Source organism: Osmerus mordax, chromosome 8, assembly GCF_038355195.1.
Source record: "Osmerus mordax isolate fOsmMor3 chromosome 8, fOsmMor3.pri, whole genome shotgun sequence".
NCBI lineage: Eukaryota > Metazoa > Chordata > Actinopteri > Osmeriformes > Osmeridae > Osmerus > Osmerus mordax.
Genome location: NC_090057.1, coordinates 19,468,465 through 19,494,530, shown reverse-complemented (window position 1 = coordinate 19,494,530; position 26,066 = coordinate 19,468,465). Strand labels below are relative to the sequence as shown.

Here is a 26,066-nt window from a genome sequence, read left to right as displayed (position 1 = left end):
AACAGCGGACATTGACCTTTGACTCCATTACAGATGATTGGATTGGTTCTCCGTCAGGCTGACTGGCTGTCTGCCCACACTGGTCTGGCTGTAAACTGCAGCCAGTGATGGGCCATGTTCGCTTCCACTCCTTACAGAAGCACAGAGGTCACAGTTCACAGGCCAAAATCTGCATTGTCCCATTCTTCCTCCCAGTTCTTACAGCAGGCTGCTCAATCAACTTCCTAACCAGCCCCACATCTCATATGAGCTGTGTAGCATGCCTACCTGCTTGTGCAAGTATGGGCATGCACATGTGTACACGCAATACATTAGACAATAGTCAGCATTGAGTTTATCATTTGTTGACACAAGGGCACCCTTGATGAACCATTTACAGTACATCCTTGCTTTTACTGAAATTAAAAAGCAACGTGATTTACATGATAATGAGGCCATAGTAGCTCTTTGTCACAGCTCCAAATGGACAAAAAACAAAACAAACATCAAGTAGTTTATAATCCTTTGCAGCGATGTACAGAACCGTACAAGTGACTATAGAGCTGTCTGTCAAAAACACTGAGAGAACAAAATAACAATGTTAATAGTAAACCAACAGGCATTGTCATGAGTTTACATTTACAGTTAGGTCCATAAGTATTTGGACATTGACACAATTTATCATTTTGGCTCTGTATACCACCACAATGGATTTGAAATGAAACAATCAAGATGTGCTTTAAGTTTCAGGGTATTTACATCCAAATCAGGTGAACGGTGTAGGAATTACAACACATTTTATATGTGGCCCCCCCCTTTTTAAGGGACCAAAAATAATTGGACAAACTAACATAATCATAAATCTAATTGTCACTTTTAATACTTGGTTGCAAATCCTTTGCAGTCAATGACAGCCTGAAGTCTGGAACCCATAGTCATCACCAGACGCTGGGTTTCGTCCCTGGTGATGCTCTGCCAGGCCTCTACTGCAACTGTCTTCAGTTCCTGCTTGTTCTTGGGGCATTTTCCCTTCAGTTTTGTCTTTAGCAAGTGAAATGCATGCTCAATTGGATTTAGGTCAGGTGATTGACTTGGCCATTGCAGAACATTCCACTTCTTTGCCTTAAAAAACTCTTTGGTTGCTTTCGCAGTATGCTTCGGGTCATTGTCCATCTGCACTGTGAAGCGCCGTCCTATGAGTTCTGAAGCATTTGGCTGAATCTGAGCAGATAATATTGCCTGAAACACTTCAGAATTCATCCTACTGCTTTTGTCAGCAGTCACATCATCGATAAATACAAGGGAACCAGTTCCATTGGCAGCCATACATGCCCACGCCATAACACTACCTCCACCATGCTTCACTGATGAGGTGGTATGCTTTGGATCATGAGCAGTTCCTTCCCTTCTCCATACTCTTCTCTTCCCATCATTCTGGTACAAGTTGATCTTGGTCTCATCTGTCCATAGGATGTTGTTCCAGAACTGTACAGGCTCTTTTAGATGTTTTTTGGCAAACTCTAATCTGGTATTCCTGTTTTTGAGACTCACCAATGGTTTACATCATGTGGTGAACCCTCTGTATTTATTCTGGTGAAGTCTTCTCTTAATTGTTGACTTTGACACAGATACGCCTACCTCCTGGAGAGTGTTCTTGATCTGGCCAACTGTTGTGAAGGGGTTTTTCTTCACCAGGGAAAGAATTCTTCTGTCATCCACCACAGTTGTTTTCCGTGGTCTTCCGGGTCTTTTGGTGTTGCTGAGCTCACCAGTGCGTTCTTTCTTTTTAAGAATGTACCAAACAGTTGATTTGGCCACACCTAATGTTTTTGCTATCTCTCTGTTAGGCTGAAAAATCAAAACAAACCTAACGATGGCTTGCTTCACTGATGGTGACAGCTCTTTGGACTTCATATTGAGAGTTGACAGCAACAGATTCCAAACACAAATACCATACTTGAAATGAACTCTAGACCTTTTATCTGCTTGTCAATGAAATAACGAACTCCCTTTATGAGGGAATAACATACACCTGGCCATGGAACAGCTGAGCAGCCAATTGTCCAATTACTTTTGGTCCCTTAAAAAAGGGGGGGCGACATATAAAATGTATTGTAATTCCTACACCGTTCACCTGATTTGGATGTAAATACCCTGAAATTAAAGCTGAAAGTCTGCACTTAAAGCACATCTTTATTGTTTCATTTCAAATCCATTGCGGTGGTATACAGAGCCAAAATGATGAAAATTGTGTCAATGTCCAAATACTTATGGACCTAACTGTAGTCATTTAGCAGATGCTCTTATCCAGAGCAACTTACAGTAAGTACAGGGACCTTCCCCCGAGGCAAGTAGGGTGAAGTGTCTTGCCCAAGGACACACCATCATTTGCACGGCCGGGGAATCGAACCAGCAACCTTCTGATTACTAGCCCGATTCCCTAACCGCTCAGCCACCTCCTGACTCCCATGTTTACAGATACAGTTTGACAACTAAAAAAGTATTTATTTCAAATAATAAATGCAAGGACTAGGGCACAAGTTCACTTGAGGGACTGTAAATACCATGTTCCTTTATGTAAAAAATGCAGCAGAACAGTAAAACTGAATGTGGGCTTTCAAGCAAGACAACAATGGGGGAATCTGCAGTATGAATCTGTCAACCCTTGAGTTGAAGGGAAAATTCCCTTACCCATAAAAATACTATATTCACATACCCTCCTTTCCCATCGAGGGAAATGTGTGTGTGGGTGTGTTTCTGTTCTTTCTCTTTTCCTTTCTGTTTGACTATTAAAAAAAATTCTTCCTCTTTATCTATCTCTCTCAGCCAATTTATCCTTTCTGTATATTGAATACAAAATAAACAGCCCTTTCAAGAATAATGTCCAAGGAGCAAGGGCGTAAACATGCATTCTTTGGCGGGGTCGTGTCCCCCCCAATATTGAGAAAATACCAATCTGTCCCCCCCAATATACAGCAGAAAATATGTAAAATATATGTTCTCCTTTTATGAACCCTGTCAATGGATCGGTCTCTTGTTATGTTTTATTTATTTTCCATTTATTTCCATTTGTTAAGAAAAACATAAGTGTGTGAATCCCCCCTCCTAATTGTACACTTGTGTGATTTTGTTTGAATCCACCTTGCGTCGTTCTGCGTCGTCATGGTTACCTAACACTTTTTCTTCAGTCAGTTGAGAGCAAAGAAAGTAACGTTAGTTAACTTGTTGGAGAGGAGGTAGAGTAGGCTAATGGAGGATTTTAGGTTACCTAAAGGGAGTCAGGTGCCTGAGCGGTGAGGGAAGCGGGCTAGTAATCAGAAGGTTGCCAGTTCGACTCCCGGCTGTGCCAAATGACGTTGTGTCCTTGGGCAAGGCACTTCACCCTACTTGCCTCGGGAGAATGTCCCTGTACTTACTGTAAGTCGCTCTGGATAAGAGCGTCGGCTAAATGACAAAATGTAAATGTACCTAAAAAGCGGAGAAAAATGGACCAGCAGCCAAGCATACGCGTTTTTTTTCAGACAATAAGTAACTTGATACCGAGCTAAATGTGTAAGCAAATAAAACGAGTAGCCTTGTAAAAGCAGAATATTAAATGATAGATTATGAAGGTCAGTCGCTGTTCTTCTGATATAATGACATGTGGTCACAATGCAGGCAGCACAGAGAGACAAGGAGAGAGACAGGAATGCTGAAAGCAGGGGCCAGACAGGGACATGCTCTGGACATTCAGGTGAGAAATTTGCATGTGAGACTACACTAGAAAGTAACGTTAGTTAACTTGGTGGAGAGGTGGTAATGGAGGATTCAAGTTACTTAAAAAGCAGAGAAAACTGGACCAGCAGCCGATCATATGCGTTTTTTTTCAGACAGTAAGTAGGCTAACTTGATACCGAGCTAAATGTGTAATCAAATCAAAAAATTAAAAATGGACCCCCCCAATGTCTAAACCATGGTTACGCCCTTGCCAAGGAGTCACTTTTCCAAATGAATACTTTAACTCAGAATACTTTAACAGACTAATGTCTGTCATAGCCTCTCCAACAACTCTTTTAATTGCCTGTCCTTCAATGCATCGGGAGACTGCAGAAGTGAGCAATAGACCACAAGGAGAAGAAAATGGTGAGAAGGCACAGAAATAAAGATATCTAGAGAGGGAAAGAAATACCAGAAGACTTAATCCTTCAAAGAAAGCAAGTTAGACCTGAGGGCTATTGTGTGAGAGAGAGGAAATAAAACTGTTCACACACTCATTAGAACTATGGATTCAGCTACAGAACAGAATTATTGAGTTTTTGCCTCAGATTAAGCAAGCAAATGTCAAATTGGTCCTATAATTAGCTAGTCAACCATTAATATAGACACAATGAAAAGTGAAGGTGCTGAGTTGATGATGTTGGGTAGAAGCACTGAGTGGGAGCTTCCATTGTTAACTCAGCGCCATCATCTCCTGTATAATTGGTATAAGTGCTGTCATCACTGCTCTACTGAGCTACAGAGGGAGTGGAACTGCAGAGAAGTACACTATGGACTCTGGCATTGGAAGTTTCAGCCTCAAACTATATTCAACTACACAATTAATTTTGTGCGTGAGTGCTGTTGTAGTGGCCACTGCAGGTGAGTCATCTGTGTGTGTCTGTGTGGACTCAATGTTTGTTTACCTTCCCAATCTGTGCCCACGAGCACCTGCCGCCTCCACAGCTCCAAAGTCGCCTTAACTTTCAGCACCATGGACAAAACCCCCCCCAAGGAGGGACACTGATACTAAAGGACACCTGAATGTACTCCTGCAGCACCATGGACAGTGCCAAGACCACATGGTCTTACAGTAATCACCCACAGTTGGTTTCTCATCACCAAGACCAAACAAAATCTGCGGATAAAAAAAAAAAAATCTGCGGTTATTCAGACTGAAAATCTGCGGAATTCCGCTAACCTTCCTGTTCTTATGTCGGAGCGACCGAAGATGTTCCATAACAGTTTGACGCCGGATATGGTCGATTGAATGTTGACAGACTTTGCAAGAAAGTATTGATCCATCCTCATAAAGATTGCCTGAAAACTCCCTGGCTCTCGCTATTGCTGTAATTGTGGTTGATAAGTGTTTCCGTGTCAATTCTTCAGGGCTGAATCTCTGCATTTTTGGCCGACGTTTTAAAATTGGCTACAGTAACTAATCTAACGTGAACGTTACTGTATCGGTTTCAGGGTTGACAGACTTCCTTCGATTGCTATCACAGACCTACCTACACTGGTAGCAATGGGCTCTGTTTACAGGGTTGACAAGTTTCATTAATTTTGCCTCAGACCAAAGCATTCTATTTGAAATTCTGCGGGTTTTCGTCTGAATTTTGTGCTCATGAATTACGTTTGGGCCTGCTCATCACCCACCACACTGACAGTACAAGGCTCTATCCAGCAATGGAGAAGAGGGATACCTGGACCTCTTTACTGTTTTTCACCCCTCTCTCCCATTCTTAATCCCTTCTGAGCTTACCATCCTTCAGCGCCTCTCTGGGAGAGTGTCCCAAAACTTGGCTGTAAGGGAGGCAAACCCATATGTAATCAGAACAGAGCACATTCAATTCTTCAGCAACCATGGAACATGCAGAGCAGTGCACCCTGGGAATGAAAGATGTTGGAAAATTCGTAGGCCTCTGCGTGATTTTGGTGGCTGATGATTCATATTTGCATGGCTGCTTTTCTTTTCTCCCCTGATCCATGATGCAGTCTCTCTCACACATCTACAGTACGTGCTTATACCATTTCATTACCATTGTGCATAGGTGTGTGCGCTAGCACAAACATACTCAAACACCAACACACACTGCAGTAAAGATTCCTCATGATGTTGGTTCATTTCGACAGTCCAGGGAAACAGAAACCCTAACCCTAATAAATAAACAATGTGTCTTCCTGAAGATAAAGTGGCACATCTTTACGGCCCAGCAAATGAGCCTCCCTGGGCTGTATGGGCTTTGATGAATATTCATGAGAACGGCAAGCATGGGCGGGTGCATAACTAATATTTACTCCTGTGAGGAGTTAGATGGGTTGGGTAGGAGGGGGGCAGGCGGAGGAGGAGAGAAAGACGGACGATTTTGTCTGCCGCGGGGACTCATGCAGGGACTACAGATACACTGCCTGGGGTCAGGGGTCACCCTGTGTGATGTGAACATTGACAAGTGCTTCAAAGGGTGGGGGTGTGGTACTCACTTGATCTAGCAAGGTTTTACAGCTCAGCCCCAGAGATTGGCTGCTGGGGCTGGATCAATGAGGGAGGAAGCCAAGGCTCCTGCTTCACAGAAAGGATTATAGTGTGATAACTACACATTCTGCCTGACAACCTAGAGCATCCCACTATTGGCTATCTAGTATTTTTATGACCTTTCCTCCTTATGTATTACTCATTCATTAAGAGAGGCCAGAACAGTGTAAGATTTCGCTTTTTTATGAGTGTGTGTGTGTGTGTCTAGGTGTGTATATGCGCATGTGTGTGAGTATTTAAAATGTATATAAAGGTTCTTCAAAATTGTATTCCAAGTGCATTACATGTGTTGTAATGTTCACTATAATGTTATATGCCCCACCTCTCCATATACCCCCTATAACACTATATGCCCCTCACCCCACCCTCTTCTTCCCGCCTCACTCTCCTCCTCTCCGCCCACTTTCCTACCCTCTTCCTCCCTGATCATGCCAGCCCATGTCATTTGCTCCACTTCCAGTGAGCTGAAAGACCGGTTTGAGACCAGAAGCATGTAGAATGGAAATGACCAACCATGCAGCCAACCAATGGGCAGGCAGAAAATAAATACAGACGCTGAGGAATCAATTTAGCCGGCCTGTCAGCGGACTGTCAAACTCCCCTCCGTGATGGACAGTCTGGATGTTCACAGTCTATTTGCCGTCGGGCCTGGTGGCAGAGAGTAAGTGAACCATGCCAGCCCGAGCAGAGACCATATGAAGAGTGAGTGCAGAGCAATATCTGCTGTTGCCATGCTATATCAGCATAAACATCAATGCTGCCCACCAAGGCCTAAGGGCTCTTTAGCCTGAGATGCAGGGAAAAGTGTGTTTGTATGTTTAGGTGGTGGGTGTTGGTGTTTTTATTTTAATTTATGTGTATTTTGCCATAGAATGTACATTAATGGTGTGTGTGTGCTTGTGGCCGATATAGGATTGTGCATTCATGTGTAAAATGTAAACATAAATCATTCTTGAAATCTCAATTACTTCCACATATGTAAACACATCACATTTAATTCTTTCATGTTCTACAAGCACTTTTGCATGACATGATTGAAAGTCTTGGAATGTTGGCCATAATGATTAACATTCTTTCCACGTAATTATGTGGCGCAACATAGCGCACAGGTTATTACACAATTATTCACAATTATCCTCCATGTCGAACATGGTGTCAGAAACACAGCACAATGGCCATGGTGCATGCTTACAATTTGTAATGGAATCCCTCCACAAAGCTAATATAATGTATATTATATATTCCATTATTTGTTTGTGTTTGCTCGATTTCACTGACAGTATTAAAGGGGGTTTCTAGACTGGTCAGTGCTATCATGGCGGGTGTTAGTCTTCCTGCTCCACTGCTCTGGTCTGGATAAAAATGAAGCTGTGGGACTGGAGGGTGCGTCCTGTAGCCAAGCCCGTAAATCTCCTTGACGGGTGATGGCTATTGATTAGGTATTCACATCCTGCTCTGCTCTGAGTGCAGCCTGGCCAGTCTTGGCCTAGCCCAGCCCAGCCTGGCTCATTTCATCTCCCCTATCCACTGCATTTACACAGCAGACTCCCCAATCCCATTTTAACAGTGCAGCTATGCACACCTTAGTATATTATCTTGTCTCACTTCTCTGACTGGCTTATTGAGTGCCTGTTTAAGCATGAATACTCATGTATTTCCACATCAGTACATGTACTCATCTCCTGCTCGCGCGTGCTCATTCTTGTTTACCTTTTATCCTTATTTTCTCTCTCGTCATCTCTCTGCTGAGGATTACTCTTTAGTATGGTGCCCTCCATAGACTCTCAAACACAACACATGTTGTTGTAAAAAACAAAATTATATCATGGTAATGTATGTAGATGAGCTGATGAATATGGAATCAATTGCATCCCTTGAAAGGTATAAACTCTGCTGACCATGATTTCACTTCAACATCATAATCAGTCTCAAAGTGCTGACAAAAGACAGCTGATGTAGAAATTAGTGCTGTCAAACAATTAAAATATTTAATCGCGATTAATCGCATTAATGTCATAGTTAACTCGCGATTAATCACAATTAATCGCACATTTTTATCTATTCTTTTTGTCCCATTATTTTTTTCTCATTTTAATGCTCTTATCAACATGGAAAAGTGGATTGGATTGCTTAGTTAGTGCAAATGTTTTTTTTAAATTGAAAACAACATTGCAACATTGCCTGGCTTTGACGACCGGGCGGAGAATTCGCATCAGCTGTGTGCTTGGCCATCAAGTGGTATTTCAGACTGGACGTGCTGCGATGATAGCTCAGTTCACAACGACAAAACACACAGATCAATTTGGTCTTGTCAATGGAACCATTTGGCAACTTTTTAAAAGTAGCCTTTCCATTCAGAATCTTATTGGCATCCATTTCGGCGTCTCGCGCTCGCTATCCACTCAAAATGTAAAGTTAGCCTACTACTCTTTAGCCGGCTCGCAAGCCCAAACCAGTGTGTGCGGCGTGCCTGTTGTTTTGTTTCAGGTCTAGCTAGATCCGGTGTGGTGTTGTCGTTTTTCTAACGTCAGTAGTCGTTGCAACAGCATGTGAAAAAAACTACAAAGTTTGCTAAGATAAAAAAATGAACGCCGTTAAAATGGTTTTGCGTTAACGCCGTTAATAACGCATTTAACTGACAGCACTACTAGAAATACATACAGTACATATTATATTACATTATAAATTAAAAGTAAGATTTGACTGTAGCTACGGAATACACACAAGCCCACATAAACACACATATACAGTTGAAGAGTACATAAAAGCAATTGTACAGCTTATGCACGAGACCGTGCTCCCGCTCTTGTGTAATACAGCTGTCAAATGGATAATGCTCAAGGCATCTGATATGATGCCACCTAAGGTGTGTTTGCATTGATTTTGCCAGTTGTGTCGGGAGGACTAGCAGCGCTAATCAGTGCTGCTCCTCGTTCCAAATTGCCTCTTTATCAGCAATTTCTTAAGCAACACACAAAATAATAAACATTTTGTGAGCATTAAACAATAGCATTAGACTATACACCAGTACTCCAGAGCCTTTGTGTTTCCTTGTTCTCGGCCATCGTGTGTGATTGTGTGTGCATACACATTCCAAGACTATGTGACCCCAAAGGCCTCCAGAGTTATAAATGCATAAAAGGCTTCTTTATTAAGCTTTTTCATGTAGCTTTATTTTCATAAATCACTGTCTGGTCTCACATCCACATGCATACATTTCTCAGAACTAAATCACAACAACACATCAACATTATTTTTTTTGACCTCTTCTCAATCTTAATAAATGTCTACATTTCTGGTAGGCTAATTACATCCATTGGCATTCTCTTACCAAGTAGAAAACATCATTTTGGCCAAATGGTTCCAATTTTCCCTTGCTGAGGTCGTCTGCAATCTATTTATGTATTTTTCTCCATCACCCCTTTGTGATATCCACTTGGCCTCATTACGCATAGAAACAGAGTTAGACACAGAGGCTGAGACGAGACCATAGCGGTAACATTCCCAAAAGGATGCACTGGATTTTAATTGCTGTATTTGAGGTACTCGCCATTCGGAAAGACATTTTCATGCAGGCAAATACTCTTTCTTTTTCCACTCAGGATGTTGACTGCCAGGCTAGTGCACAACCAGGGGTGCTAGTTTCCCCATTTTGGATTGTTTCAAAATTAGTATTTTTGAGCCAGGTTTGAGAACACATAAAACATTTTGGGGAAGAACGTTTTGGATATTTTGACTTGAGTTAAAAGAATGAAATGTACGAGCAGGGTACCAAAACAAAATGCAATACCACCAAGATCCACTGGGGTATTTGCTTCAAGCCGAGGAGAGCAGTGGGGGCTTGTTTCAATGAACTGTCCACTGGCTGGTTAGCTCCTAATTCATCATAAGTGCCTTGGCTCGGTATGTCTACTGCAGCTACGTGACATTACATCAACATACGCATAGGAGCAACCAGTTAGCTAACATACAACATTGGTTTACTGGCGAGTGTGTGAACCAATTCTACCACCTGCTACTGTTTTTTGTCTAAAGTTCATCCCCTAATAACTGAAATAGATACAATAATTTAAAACAATCGGTCGCTACCTAGCAGTTACCCAAAGCTGTAGTAGTACTAGTTTGGAATATATTGTTCAGCAGCAACAGTGCACTTATGCTGTAGTTACAGTGCATCCGGAAAGTATTCACAGCGCTTTACTTTTTCCACGTTGTTATGTTACAATCCAAAATGGATTAAATAAATGTTTTCCCTAAAAAGTCCAATGATTGATTGGAATGATTTGTAAAGGCACATAACCTCCCACAGTTGACAGTGCATGTCAGAGCACAAACCAAGGAATTGTCTGTAGACCTCCGAGGCAGGATTGTATCGAGGCACAGATCTGGGGAAGGGTACAGAAAATTGTCTGCAGCATTGAAGGTCCCAATGAGCACAGGGACCTCCATCATCCGTAAATGGAAGTTTGGAACCAGGACTCTTCCTAGAGTTGGCCGCCCTGCCAAACTGAGTGATGGGGGGAGAGGAGCCTTAGTCAGGGAGGTGACAGAGAACCTGATGATCACTCTGATTGAGCTCCAGCATTGCTCTGTGAAGAGAGGAGAACCTTCCAGAAAGACAACCATCTCTACAGCACTCCATCAATCAGGCCTGTATGGTAGAGAGGCCAGACGGAAGCCACTCCTCAGTCAAAGGCACATGACAACCCGCCTGGAATTTGCCAAAAGGCACTTGAAGGACTCTCAGACCATTAGAAACAAAATTCTCTGGTCTGATGAAACAAAGATTGAACTCTTTGGCCTGAATGCCAAGCATCATGTCCAGGAAACCAGGCACCGCTCATCACCTGGGCAATACTATCCCTACAGTGAAGCATGGTAGTGGCAGCATCATGCTGTGGGGATGTTTTTCAGTGGCAGGAACTGGGAGACTAGTCAGGATCGAGGTAAAGATGAATGCAGCACTGACAGAGACATACTTGATGAAAACCTGCTCCAGAGCGCTCTTAGACCTCAGACTGGGGCGACGGTTCATCTTCCAACAGGACAATGACCCTAAGCACACAGCCAAGATAACAAAGGAGTGGCTTGGGGACAACTCTGTGAATGTCCCTGAGTGGCCCAACCAGAGCCTAGACTTGAACCCAATTGAACATCTCTGGAAAGATCTGAAAATGGCTGTGCACGGACGCTCCCCATCCAACCTGATGGGGCTTGAGAGGTCCTGCCAAGAAGAATGGGAGAAACTACCCATAAATAGGTGTGCCAAGCTTGTAGCATCATACTCAAAAATACTTGAGGCTGTAATTGCTGTCAAAGTTGATTGATCAAAGTATTGACCAAAGGCTATTAATACTTGTTCTAAATCTTTGCAAATCTATTTAAAATATTAAACAAACTTTTTTACTTTGTCATTATATGGTTTTCCACAAAATGTGGAAAAAGCGAAGCGTTGTGAATACTTTCTGGATGCACTGTACATTAGCTACACAAAGTATCAGCTCAGGAGGTCTGTTCATCCTTTCTACATTCACATTAGAAGAAAAGAAATAGACTACATTTCAGAGAGCCAATAGCGACTTCTGGTGAGATATTTTGAGCAACACTGCCTCCCAGGGCAGTGCATGTGCCTGTTGACAGCATTCATTGAACTAGCCAAAGAAGTTTGAAGAAGAAATGTAAGCTTATGCCTCCTAGTGCAGTCCTAATGCAGTTGGTGATTAAGATGTCAGTGAAACACACAAATACAGATGACTTGGAACTATAAATCGTGCACAGTAAGTAAGTAAGTAAGTAAGACTTTATTTATATAGCACATTTCATACAAGAATTTTAGCTCAAGGTGCTTTACATAAAATCAATGAAAACAATAATACAAGTGATAAAAGTAATAATTAAAATAGCAAATCTTTAAAAACAATAATATAACTAATAAAAGTAGTAAAACCCTTCTGAGATAAAATTACTTAAATGCTTCGGTAAAAAGGTAGGTTTTAAGCTGTCTTTTAAAAATGTCTAGCGTGTTTGCTTCCTTAATATTTATGGGTAATTTGTTCCATAGTTTTGGGGCGTAATTGACGAAGGCCGAATCACCAATCTTCTGATGACTGCTTCTGGTGACCTCTAATAGGCCTGTATTTGATGATCGCAGTGTTCTAGCTGGTGTGTATGTCACAGGCCAGGAATAACCCTAGGTAATTGTTGATTAGATACACCTGTGGCAAATTAGATAGGGAGCGTTGGATTGGCTGTGTTCTGATATATAATACTGCAATGGTTGTTTGTGGAGGACGGTGGTTCAGCAGGCATGCTGACCGTATGTATGTTTATTATTTCCCTGGTAGGCCGCAAGGTCAACCCTGTTATCGTTTCATCCCACTCCACAGTCTGGCATCTACACAATCTTTAGCTCATAAAAAAGAACAAGTTGTGCGAAGCTACCAAAAAAAAGTTTGTTGCAAAAATTCCAGTCGATTGTCGAGGCGTCTATGTTTTATGCAGAACTAATTTCTTCCGAGCGTAATAGGATTTTGGTCGCGAGTGGTGGCACGGTTCGACACGTGATCGTTCTACACCAATAAGGTAGCTGCTTTTAGTCAACAGAGTGGCAAGATGGCGGCCACCGTGCTGTCATCGAGCAGTACGGACAGCGAAGAAAATACACCAGAATGTCTTAATAAATCTAAAAGTAAACATTGTTACATGCATATTACTTCAGTCAAGCACGAGGAGGTAAATTATTTCACCAGTACACGATGGAATACATACAGGACAAGCCTACAAACGTGGCTCGGGTTGAAGGGTGAGTCTCGGGACGTGGCTGAGAACTTCAAACACTGTGTTGATGTGGAGTTTGACAATATTCCCAAGGATGCTGGCTTTCATCATACGTGCTACTGTAGATTTACTGACAAAAACGCCATCGCAAAGGTGGAAAGACGTGTCGCACGTGAGAGACAAGAAGCAACGGAAGACCAGGAGGCCATTCCATCAACTTCTAGCAGCACGATTCAAACAATGAAACTGCGATCGAGGTCAGGGATGCCAGGCTCTGGCCCCGTCCTTCCTGCCCTGTGCATAATTTGAAAGTTAATCAACCGAGCAGGCAAACGACAAAGGGATCCTCTGTCAAAGGCTGAAACATTAACAGCAGGTAAACAAACAAACAAACACACACACTGTGATTGAGTGACTGAAAGGTACAATTATGTGTGAGAGATATGTCAACAAACTCATTGAGCTATCCTTTTTGTTTTGTTAAGGCCAATTGCAGAAAGCTGCAGAGTTGAAGGAAGACCAACGTATTCTGATACAAATAAAAGACAAAGACTGTGTGGCTCTGGAGGTGCAGTACCACAAAGCCTGTTACAATCAGTACACCAGGTCTGTAAAAACAGAGAAAGAACAGTAAGTTATTTATTATATTGCATTTCAAGGAGCTACTAACTTAACAATATAAGTAAACATTCAATATGCATTCTGTTGTATGTGCACACAATCACAACACTTAATCATTTCTTTACCTCTCATCCATATGTGTTTTAGGAATGAGCCCATGTTTGATGTCAGCTATAACATATTCTGTGAGAGGATCATTCGCCAAAGGCTGCTTGTCAACAAAGAGGTGCTGAGAATGGCCCAGCTGAGGAAGGCCTTCATTGAACTGGTGAAAGCAAATGAAGGTCTTGATGCTTCAAACTACAGGTAACTGCAATGCATTTTTCTCTCAAGTCTTATTATTTGTCATGTGCAAGGCCAGCTTTACACAAAATGTGTGTGACAGGCCTGTTTGGAGAAACAGTTTTTAAGTCTTGCTGTTTGCACAGACATGTACCAGGTGGCAACAAGGACAACAGCTGATGTGTGTGTGTGTGGTGTGGTTTGTGATGTTGTTTGCCTTTCTTGGGCATCTTTGGTGTTAAATGTGCTGTATGGCAGATAGGTTCTAGCCTGTAACGTCTTGTACCACCTCCACCACTCTTTGCTTTTGATGGTACTCTTGTGACTCTTAATTGTCACTGTTTTGTTGTGTTGCAGACAGGATATGTTGAAGAAGAGGCTGACTCGTGATTTCCCCCAGCTGGTGTTTCACATTCCCACCAAGCGCAACATCTGCGAGCTGGTTTTTGCAGAGACTCTGTCAACAAGTACACTCGTGGACATGCTACCTCATCCATCAGGTGCGGAAACCACACAGTCTAGTGAGTTGAGCCAGGCAGACAGCAAGACTGAAAAAGGGACAACAAAGTGCCAAACAACACAAGAGGACGCAAGGAGACTATATACAGCAGCGTTGTTCTTAAAAAGACATCTTAGTGACACTCCTGGCATGTCATGCCCATGGCCTCCAACTTCTGAAAATTTGAATGTCACTGAAGCACAAACTGTTGTTCCCCTTGCACTATACAATGTGGTTAGCTGGATTATAGGTGCCACTGAAGAGCCAACACTGGATCATTATGTCAACATTGCTGATGACTTGCATTTGAAAGTGTTGTCTGTTTGTCAAGACATTGTGTACCTTGCTTCCAAGGGCCGTAAGCAGACACCTAAGTCCTTGACTTTAGGTTTAACCGTTCGACATTTCACAGGATCATCACGCATTGTGTCACTGCTTAACAGACTGGGACATTGTGCTGGGACACAGTTTTGAGTCTAGACACTAGCCTTGCCCAACTGACACTAGTAGAAGGCAGAGACAAAATCCCCAAGGGATTCTCATAGAGGGCACCCACAACACTTGTGTGGGATAACATTGACTTTGGGGAGGAGACTATCAGGTCGTGGAACTACTCACCATACAAATGGAATTATGCTCCAGAGTTTGGCCATCGAGCCCATGTCCACAGCAATCAGACAGCCACTAAGGAAGGGAGTTTCCTCATTCAAAGCCCCCCCCAAAATGCCTATAGAACCGTACCATCAGTCCAAAAGGCAAGGGCCACAGAACTTGTCTCAACCAGTGCAGGCAGCGACATGCAGAATGGACACCCACTTTGCTGCACAAGCTGAAATGGCATATGTTTTTGTGAAGTCCACATATACGGATAGATGTGAAATCCCAAGCTGGACAGGGTTTCATACACTGCTTCAAGGTGAAAATACTCTGCAGAAGTCAGCATTGTATTATCTTCCAGTAATTGAGGCCTCACCAACAGAGATGTCAACTGTGAACACTATCCTGAAGCGAAGTGTCCAGATTGCTGACCAGCTCGAACTGGATCATATAGTTTTAGTGTTTGACCAGGCTATATATGCCAAGGCACAGCAAATACGCTGGAAGAATGATGGCTTTACACAACGTTTAGTGATTAGATTAGGCGAATTCCATACATGCATGTCCTACCTGAGTATTTTAGGCAAAAGGTTTGGAGATGCAAGACATTCTCATTGAATCAGAAGTTGTTGCCCCAGGATCCATCAATGGGGTAATAAATGGTCATCACTACAATCGCAGCATGAGGGCTCATAAACTTCTCTATGAGAGTCTGCAGCACATCAGGTTTATCAGCTTCTTGGAGTCCTTGCCACCACAAGAGAGAGCTGTGTGCATGGATGTCATCACTGACATGAAATGTGTCTTTCCAGACAGATTGATGGATGTTTTGAGTGAAGATCAGAGGTTTGAAAGTATGTGTTCCAAATATGCTGACTTTGTCTAGAGGAAAAGTACAGATAATGCAACATTTGCTTTCTGGAGCTCATACATTGACATGATGCAGCTACTGCTCCTGTTTGTGAGAGCAACGCGAGAGTCAAACTGGCAACTTCCCCTGTCAACAGTCCGATTAATGATGCCATGGTTTTTTGCCTACGATCGAGTAAACTATGCTCGATATTTACCTGCGTACTGGCTGGAAATTGTGAATTTGCCCATCACACATCCCTCTTGCCACAGTGAGATGAATGTGAAAGGCCAAAAGGGTGAAAATGCCGTAAAATAATTTATGGACCAGAGACTGTTATCCAATTCAGTTGACATATTTGCCCCCATAAAATCACAAAAACTCAAGACCTTCAGTGATCAGGTAAAGCCCCCCAAAAAATCTGCAGCAGGCAAGGAAGTGATTTTGCGTGCTGACAAGAAGTTATTTTCCAGGCTCCTCATCCTTGGTCAGAGCAGAAAGATTGAAATGAGGGAAATTCTGTCATATTCCTTGGGAACTGTGTCATATCCATTAGCAAGTGCTGATGGTTTACTTGCCAAAACAAATAAATCAGCTCTCATGGATCTATTAGAGAACAAAGGTGGAGACTGCTTGGTTGACCAAGTTCCAGTGGATGGTGCCATTCTTTTTGATGGCATGGCAGTCATACAGGCCATGCGATCCAGACCAGGTACATTTGGAGAGCTTGCAGAGACCATACTGCAGAACATACTCCAACTCGCTTTGCAGCACAAGTGTACACGCATTGACTTTGTCACTGACCAGTATCCACTCATCAGTATCAAAAACCTAGAACGGTCACGTAGAGCTGATGCAGGGTCACAACGCATGCAAATCTTTGGTCCGGATCAGAGGACCCCAACCGAATGGAAAAAGTTTCTCCCTGAAGGAACAAATAAGGAAGCACTTGCCAAATTCCTGTATGTTGCATGGAAAAATGCAGACCTTACAATAGTGGGCAAAAACCTCTGCTTGTACATCGCACTTAAAGATCAATGTCACTGTGTGACTGTTAAGGAGGGTGTACAGTCTGTTCATGTTGTTGAAGACCTGCAGTCTGATCATGAAGAATGTGACACAAGGGTGTTTTTACATGCTCAACATGCTGCACGGGAGCATAAAGCTGTCCTTATCAAGAGTTCTGACACTGATGTGGCAGTCATTGCTGTAAGTGTGCAGACAGATTTGCCATGCAGCTTATATGTTTTCACAGGGACTGGCAACAGGACACGTATCATTGACATTACCCCTCTGGCAAGCCCTCTGTGACATGCTTGCGTGTATAAAGGGCTATACAAATAAATTTGATTTGATTTGATTACCAAGGTGTCATCAGCTCTAGGAACCAGTGTGTGTTCAGCCTTGATTGGAATTCACACATTCTCTGGGTGTGACTCCACAAGTGCCTATTATTGCAAAGGAAAACGAAAGACATTTTCTGTTGCATGTCAGAAAGATGAGTACCTTAAGGCTTTTAAAAGTTTAGGTACTAACTTTAACTTGGAGCAGTCAACATTTGCACTTCTTTGCCAGTATGTATGCCACTTATATGATCAGCCAGCTGCCGAAAATTTAAATGAAGCTAGGTACAAGGCTTTCTGTATGGCATCATCGGCCTTGCCAGAATTATGCATTCCCCCTACTACTGATGCCCTCCATCAGCACTGCAAAAGGGCAAACTACCAGGCAGCAATAATGAGGTCCTGTCTCAAAGAAAATATAAGTTCTCCATCACCTGCTGGATATGGTTGGCAAATAGAGGATGGGACCTTGCACGTCACCTGGATGACCAGAAATCCGGCCCCTGACAGTGTTTTGAATGTGATCCACTGCGGCTGCAAAAGTTCTTGTGAGACGGGCAGATGTTCGTGTTTTTCTGCAGGACTGTGTTGCACAGACCTATGTCATTGTTTTAATTGTGCAAACAAAAAAGAAACTGAGGAACTGCAAGATGACTGTCCTGACACTGACAGTGAGGACTGAGTGTCCTTAACCCTTGTGCTGCCTTCGGGTCACATGACCCAAAGGTTCATAACGAACCACCGTTGTGTTTACCCAATTTTACCCAATACAAAAACAAATAAAAATAATTTTCTTTTAACCATTGCAATGTGGGGGGTCTGAGACAGCCCGACAGTTAAAAGAAAATGCTTCACTTTGTTTTTGTAGGAGGTAAATTTGTCGCAATACGACGGTGGGTCACAATGACTGATGGGTCAGAATGACCCGAAGATAACACAAGGGTTAAGCAAAATTATAGCTCTAGTCAAGTGCTTGCTAATGTGACATGTGTATTACATTGTTTTTTGTCTCTTGTGTACTGAAACACAGAAGACATTGATTGTTTCATATTTAGAGCACAAGGACAGTTATGCTGTTAAATTGGTAATTAACCTTCTTGGTTACTATGATGATGGTTTTAGTATATGGAAAGTAGCCTGTTGTTAAGATACTGTACATCAGTCTGTCTGTGAACATCATCCAAATAAAGGTTAAACTAAATCACCATATAAATGTATCTTAACAGGAGAAGATGCCTCAAAGTTTATATAAAATAAAAGTTCAGAAATAAAGCTTTAATTGTTGATACAAAATTATATTTGATTCATTTGCAATTACATGCTCCATCGGAATAGGTAGTTTGCTTCACTAATACAATTTCAAGCTAACAGGGAAACATAAAGCATTAGTCTTTTTACACGCAACTTTCATTATATTATTAAATGATATTATTTCAGTGGGATTACAATTTATTCACTAAACACTAACATTATTGTTAGGCTCATGAACCTGTCTATTATATACGAAGAGAACGATCTGAAGAATCTAGGCTGTTACAAATGTGACTAAAAGCAGCTACCTTATTGGTGTAGAACGATCACGTGTCGAACCGTGCCACCACTCGCAACCCAAATCTTATTACGCTCTGAAGAAACTAGTTCTGCATAAAACATAGACGCCTTGGTGATTCGGCCTTTGTCAATTACGCCCCAAAACTATGGAACAAATTACCCATAAATATTAGGGAAGCAAACACTCTAGACATTTTTAAAAGACAGCTTAAAACCTACCTTTTTACCGAAGCATTTAAGTAATTTTATCTCAAAAGGGTTTTCCTACTTTTAAAGTTGTTTTCTCTCTTGAACAGAGATCTTATTTACATTTACATTTATTCATTTAGCAGACGCTTTTATCCAAAGCGACTTCCAAGAGAGAGCTTTACAAAGTGCATAGGTCACTGATCATAACAACAAGATAGCCAAAAAACATTGCGAGTAGCCAAAACATGAAGCACACATTGTGAACAACCAAAATAAGTGCCAAAGGGAAGAACCATAAGAGCATGTAGTTAAACAAGTTACAATTAAACAACATGAACAGCTATAAGTGCAAGTGTACCTGTGGGGATTTTTATTTTTGTTTGAATTGTTTATCACTTGTATTATTGTTTTTATTGATTTTATGTAAAGTACCTTGAGCTACAATTCTTGTATGAAATGTGCTATATAAATAAAGTCTTACTTACTTACTTGGACCTATGGTCTCCTAAACTAACATAAAACTTCCTTCCTGTGATATATGATTTCATCCAGTTCAATACATTAACATTTGATTGTATCCTGTGCACCAGGCTAGGACTGGGTTCCTTTAGTCTCTCTTTCTCTCTCTCCTCTGTGCGCTCTTTTCCAGTGCCAATGACGTCACTAATTGGGAGTGGAGTGGGCGTCTAGTGGGCCACTTAATTGCCGTAGAGGTAGGCGTATATAAATAGACACCTGGGGTCCTTACACCGGTAGGGTGTCACTCTGCTGCTGGCACTGGTGTGATGTAAGCCATGATCTGGGTGCTGTCTTAAAATACGAAGGTATGTCGAACCGTTTTTGTCCTCGACTATGAGTTTACTGTGGGTGAGCGTACTAAAATGTTTGTTTCAATAGTGTGTGTGTGGAGGTGCAGACGCTGACCAAACCGTGGTGTACCAGTGGTTGCGTGACTGTCCGTAGACAAGCACCCGCTGGGTATTGTGGCTGCCAAACGCTACAAGCATAGCGCTCCTCGCAAATTGTGACGTAGACGGCAGGTACGAGTTATGCTCTGCCCGCAGTCGTGTAGCTCATTTTCGCTTTGTTGCCCTGATGAATGTGCGTAGATATGGGCGCATTGGCGCTATGGCATATTTATTCTGTAATGGGTGATGACTGAATCCAGATCACATTGTATTAACTATGAAATGTGACCGACCCGTATTAATTGTCTATGTTTTTAGACTTGTTCAACTGCAGCCGGCATTGTTGGTTGCTGTTCTCTACACGCATGATTGTGGTGTTGCTCATAGCCTAACTAGTGTATTGATTTGCTTTATTTGTTTTACCTGTTGATCAACCAAACCAACACCTCTATACTAATAAAGACTATTTTTATACTTTTCTAAGAACCTGTGTCTGTACAGATTATTAGTTCAGAGTTCCCCTTGCTCTGGCATTAGCACAGACAAGTTTAGCTCAAGGGGTGGCGTAGTCTGCTGTACACTAGGGGGCGCTACATATTCATTTAGCAGACGCTTTTATCCAAAGCGACTTCCAAGGGAGAGCTTTACAAAGTGCATAGGTCACTGAAAATAACAACAAGATAGCCCCAAAAAACATTGCGAGTAGCCAAAACATGAATACACTATCTGAATACATGAATACACTATCCATGAACCCAATAAGCTTTTCCAGTCTATTGATTAGGATGTCGTGATCAATGGTATCAAATGCTGCACTGAGATCTAACAGGATAAATATAGAGACTTTATTTGCATCAGAGTTTAGTCTGAGGTCGCTTATTATTTTGGTGAGAGCAATTTCAGTACTGTGATATTTCCTGAAACCTGACTGCGAGACTTCCAGGATGTTATTTTCTTCAAGAAAATAATTTAATTGGAATTCTGCCTAAGGGGTGTTTGCTATGTTTACATTAACGTTTGTATTTTTTCCTTTGTGCTATGCAATGCTGTAAAATAGTATTTTCTCTATCACATTCGCATAAATAAGACACGACAACTGACCGAGGAGACTAAATACGTACAAACATTGTTCCTGTCGTATGCCCGTTTGTGGATTGCTATATCCATACCTCAAGAAACCGACCAAGGAGGCTTAGGTTAAGTGGTAAGAATAGTGCCCATGTCGCGATGCAGCTGGTGATTATAATGTCTTAGTTGATTTGGTGTTAGGAGTTTATGCAAATTTGCAATGTGCAAATGTAGAACGCGCCACCTCTGACCTCAAACATTACTACTACCAGCTACACCAACTGACGATTCTTTGGCGTGGGTGGCCTGTATATATACCTGAGGAGTGAGTTTTACCGATATACACCGGCTACATACGCAGGTAGAGTTTGAGTAAACACATTCATTTATGTAACAAAATTCACTGATCTATACTGAAAGTATCCAGTTTATATTGTCATTCTGTTAGCTAGCCAGCATTACATCCAAACCTTTGAAAGCAGCTGATTCATATGCCAGCATTTTGCACTGCTAGCCTGGCCAAAAAAGCGAATGTACTTCTAAATAACAGTAGGTTATAGGGTACCAAAAAACTTGTATTTGTGAATTGCCAATTGAAAAGTTGTCCAGTAAGTGATGATGCCCAAAGCAATGACAATCAAATCCCTGTTGTCTTTCTAGGCTAAACCGTTGTGACTTTGTGTAGTCTACACAGCAACAATTGTAGCTAATTCCTTTCCGGCTATACCTATTTAAATAAACCATCCACTTCAAATATAGTATTTTTCTTAGTAAGCTAGCCAATATTTCATCAGTAAAATTGTCTTGGATTTTCTGTAAAACTGGGGAAATATCTAAATGCTTATCCAAACAATGTCAAATGCGGCACTGCACACTGGATTATAAAAAGAACACCTGCAAAATATGAACTTTGACCGGTTCTCGAGATAATCGTAGGAAACTAGCTGCCCTAAAATCCCACTCAAAAAAATAGACAGACACACACACAAAGATATTCTTGGCATTATTAGAGATGAGGGGGACTATGTATTGTGTGACAAAGAGCCAGATCTTCGCTCTGGGCTGCGTTTCCCGAAAGCGTCGTAAGCCTAAATTGATCGTAGAATCCATCGTAGGACGAATCTTAGTTTTCCAAAGACATTGTAGCTAAAGTGTTTCTTGAAAATTAGTAACTCTTGAAAGCGCATAGATTAGCCTACTCCTTCAGAGCATGTTTGGGAAACGCACATAAGAAATATCGATGGTTTCGTTTTTTGCTCGATCGTTGCTACGATCCATCATTATCGGGAAACGCAGCCCTGGTTTGTTAAAGAAATGTTGAAATGAATGACAGAGTACAGGAGGTTTATCAAGGAGCAGGCTGGCACGAATTTGATGGGAAGGCAGAAGGTCGTTAACCGGGGTCATAGTAGGCAAAAGGTCGAAGGACCGATGGGGATAATCCAGAGAGGTGGGCAGGCAGGCAGGCATGGGTCAAGATACCTAGAAAGAAGTTCAATCTTATCTAGGACAGGAAAATACTGGACAAACAGACTTAGTAGAGTTGCAGTCACACAAACAATACCTCACAAGGACAGAGTGTGAATGACCAGGCTACATAGTCTGCCAGGGAAAGAGGGAGAACACAAGTGAGTGTGGTATTAGCTAATTAGGACTCAGAGGATCAGGATATTCCACTAGGGGGGTGTTCAAGTGATTTGGGGAAAGGGGTCCATTTCCCAGCCTGGTAAGAAGGTTGAGGATGAGTGGTGGCAGACCTAACAATACAGTAGGCATGAGAGATGTAACCTCCAGTGTTGCAAGTACTTGAACATTTACGCAATGGAAATCCTTGTGATCATGAGCAAGGATGACATATTGCTCTAAAAATAAATGTGCTTGGTTGACTGATTTATGGCCTTTATTCCTCCCAACACACCCATAAGCTTTTAACTTTCAATGCCTACTTTGTGGTACGTCCAAAATCTATGCAAATGCACCACCATAGGTGGTATTTAAAATGTCAAATGCCTGGACCGTTACTTATTTAACAGCCACATAAGACAACAATGGCAGCAACATTTATCTCAAAATTATTTAGCCCTGTACTGTATTGTACTTGGTTTTGAAGGTTTTTAGAAGTTGCTAAATCTAGTGACAAAGTTCCTAAATTGGCAACACTGAAGCAGGGCCACAGAGGCACAAGCAATATATTGAAGTTCAACCATCAATCAGAGGCTTTAATCTATACCTTGACTTTTGATGGATGAAGTTGACAGATTAATTTTGCTGCAGCAAGTTACACTATGGATAAATGAAAGTGTATAAAAAAAATACAACAATAAATAAATGTGTTAATTAATGAATAAGTAAATACATATACAAATGAATTCATAAATATACAAATGTGAAAATATACATATGTATACACAAATGCATTTAACATTTATATATGTAATATCTTGTATAATTTGTGATTTGTTATCTATTTTATTACATATTTATTAATTCACTTAAACATTGAATTCCCTCACTCGTGAACAAGACCCCGAGATACTTGAACTCCTCCGCTTGGGACAAGATCTCCTCCCCGACCCAGAGATTGCACTCCACCCTTTTCCGGTCGATAACCATGGCCTCAGATTTGGAGGTGCTGATTCCCATCCCAGCCGCTTCGCATTCGGTTGCGAACCGCTTCAGTGAGAGTGAAGCAGCAACCCGATCCTGAGGTCACCAAACTGGACCCCCTCAACGCCCTGGCTGCGCCTAGAAATTCTGTCCATATAAGTTATGAACAGAATTTACCAGTCGATCTACGTTCCTACACTCACCTATGGTCACAAACTGCAGGTAGTGACCAAAAGAACAAGATCGCGAATACAACCGGCCGAAATGAGTTTTCTCCGCAGGGTGTCCGGGCTCTCCCTTAGAGATTTACATTTAGTCATTTAGCAGACGCTCTTATCCAGAGCGACTTACAGTAAGTACAGGGACATTCCCCCCGAGGCAAGTAGGGTGAAGTGCCTTGCCCAAGGACACAACGTCATTTGGCATGACCGGGAATCGAACTGGCAACCTTCAGACTACTAGCCTGCTTCCCTCACCGCTCAGCCACCTGACGCCTGAGAGATAGGGTGAGAAGCTTGGTTATCCGGGAGAGGTTCATAGTAGAACCGCTGCTCCTCCGCGTCGAGAGGGGCCAGTTGAGGTGGCTCGGGCATCTGATAAGGATACCTCCTGAACGCCTCCCTGGTGAGGTGTTCTGGGCACGTCCCACTGGGAAGAGGCCCCGGGGAAGACCCAGGACACGCTGGAGGGACTATGTCTCTCGGCTGGCCTGGGAACGCCTCGGGGTCCCCCAGGAAGAGCTGGTGGAAGTGGCCGGGGAGAGGGAAGTCTGGGCCTCCCTGCTTAGGTTGCTGCCCCCGCGACCCGACCCCCAGGAAAAGCGGCAGATAATGGATGGATGGCATATATTTTAGTTTTGGCCCTGAAAAACCTCCAGACTTGACCGTTTCTATTGTCAGTGCTGGCGTCAGGTCATCTCCAACTTTTGTGAGACATCTTTATCGAGAATTCTAATGACAATTTGGCCGTGGTTATTCTCACAATTTGCGACAGCTCATACAAAGCCCTGATAAAAGTCTCAGCTTTGTCTCCTGGTCTTTGCATGTGCAGATTGAGACATGCACTCTGAAGGGTTGGAGGGCGGACCAGTGAGCAGTTAAACGGATGGCAAAGAGGAGTATCTGGACACAAGGCACAGAAGATAACATAAGAACAGGCAACAAAACTGATAATCTGGGGCCTGTTCCATAAAGGCCGATCAAAAAGATGGAATTTGTCACGGCCACAGCCATGCCCCCCTGGTTTCAGTTTTTGCCCTGCCTTAGTGTTTCCCTGTCTCTGTCTTCACCTGTGTCTCGTTCAGTTCTCGTTAGTTTCCAGTGATGGGCAAGCTACTTGATATGTGTAGTGAGCTAAGCTACTAGCTACTCTACAATAAATTCAGCTTCACTATACAGATGCTACCACTCATAAAAATATAGCAAGCTAAGTTACAAACATCTGTCAAAAGTAGCTTGATACATTAGTAGCTACTTTCAGTAAAAAAAAAACTGCATACATAGTCAATGCAATTTTAGTGATCAACACAATTGTCAGTCAGATAAAGGCTAAAATATGTTTAGATGTATTTATTGAACAATAGCCTAATCCACAATGCTAATACACAATTGCTGTTATCTAGTCAGACTGGCCGTGCAGGCGCTGTGTGAGTGGAGATGAGACGATGATAGCCCTCGCTATACTCGGCTCTCGTGAAATCGGTTGAAACGTGAACTGCAGAACGGGATATGTGAGATGCTTTTTCAGTGCTTTGTCAACACAATAATCCACCAACCTTATGTATGAACATCAGAAATGTCCAGGAGAAATTAGCTTTCGAGGACGCTACTGCGCTACTTGATCAATAAAAGAGCTTAGCTACTGAAAAGTTACTTGGTTTTATAAATAGCGACGTTACCGCCAAGCTACTGACAAATGTAGTTAAGCTAGCGACGCTACTGCCCATCACTGTTAGTTTCATTGTGTCCACCTGTGTCTTGTTTGTTTCTGTGTATTTAGGTTCCTGTTTTGTGTTTCTTGGCATTACCTGGGGGGTGTTCCATCAACGTCGCTAACGCAAGTCGCGCTTACACGAATAAGTCTCACTTGGGTAAACGTCAACTTAGACTTAAGCCTCAAGCCGTTCCACTAACGTTCCGTTCCACTAACAGACAACGCTAATTCAAGCTAGACCTCAATAAGCTTAGACTGTGCAGCCCAGATCAGGGGATCGTCGAAAAGAGGAGTTATGTCGCAAAAAGCAAAGCCTAAACCAGTAGAGGGGCGTTATTTTCAGCAGCGTAAATCTAGTTTTTTTTGGAGTTGTCCCCAAAAAGAGCAATGTTGCCGCAATTAGCACGGCAAGGGAGACAACTTGTCAAACCATTACGACCGTTAAAATGCGTAAATTGTAGGCCTACCAAATCTCCTTAACATAACTATATGCAGTTAGGCCTACTGATAATTAGCGTAATTTGATGAGCTGTCTGAAACCGTTCTGACAGTAGCCAGCCAATATTCTCAACAGGATATTGAGAATAATAGCCCA

The 26,066-nt window shown here is 42.3% G+C and overlaps 1 long non-coding RNA gene across 1 annotated transcript in view; it reads left to right on the top strand.

Annotated features, from left to right (window-relative positions):
* The window catches only part of LOC136947174 (uncharacterized), a 333,221-nt gene that overhangs the window by 139,459 nt on the left and 167,696 nt on the right, over positions 1 to 26,066 (top strand). The window lies entirely within an intron of this gene.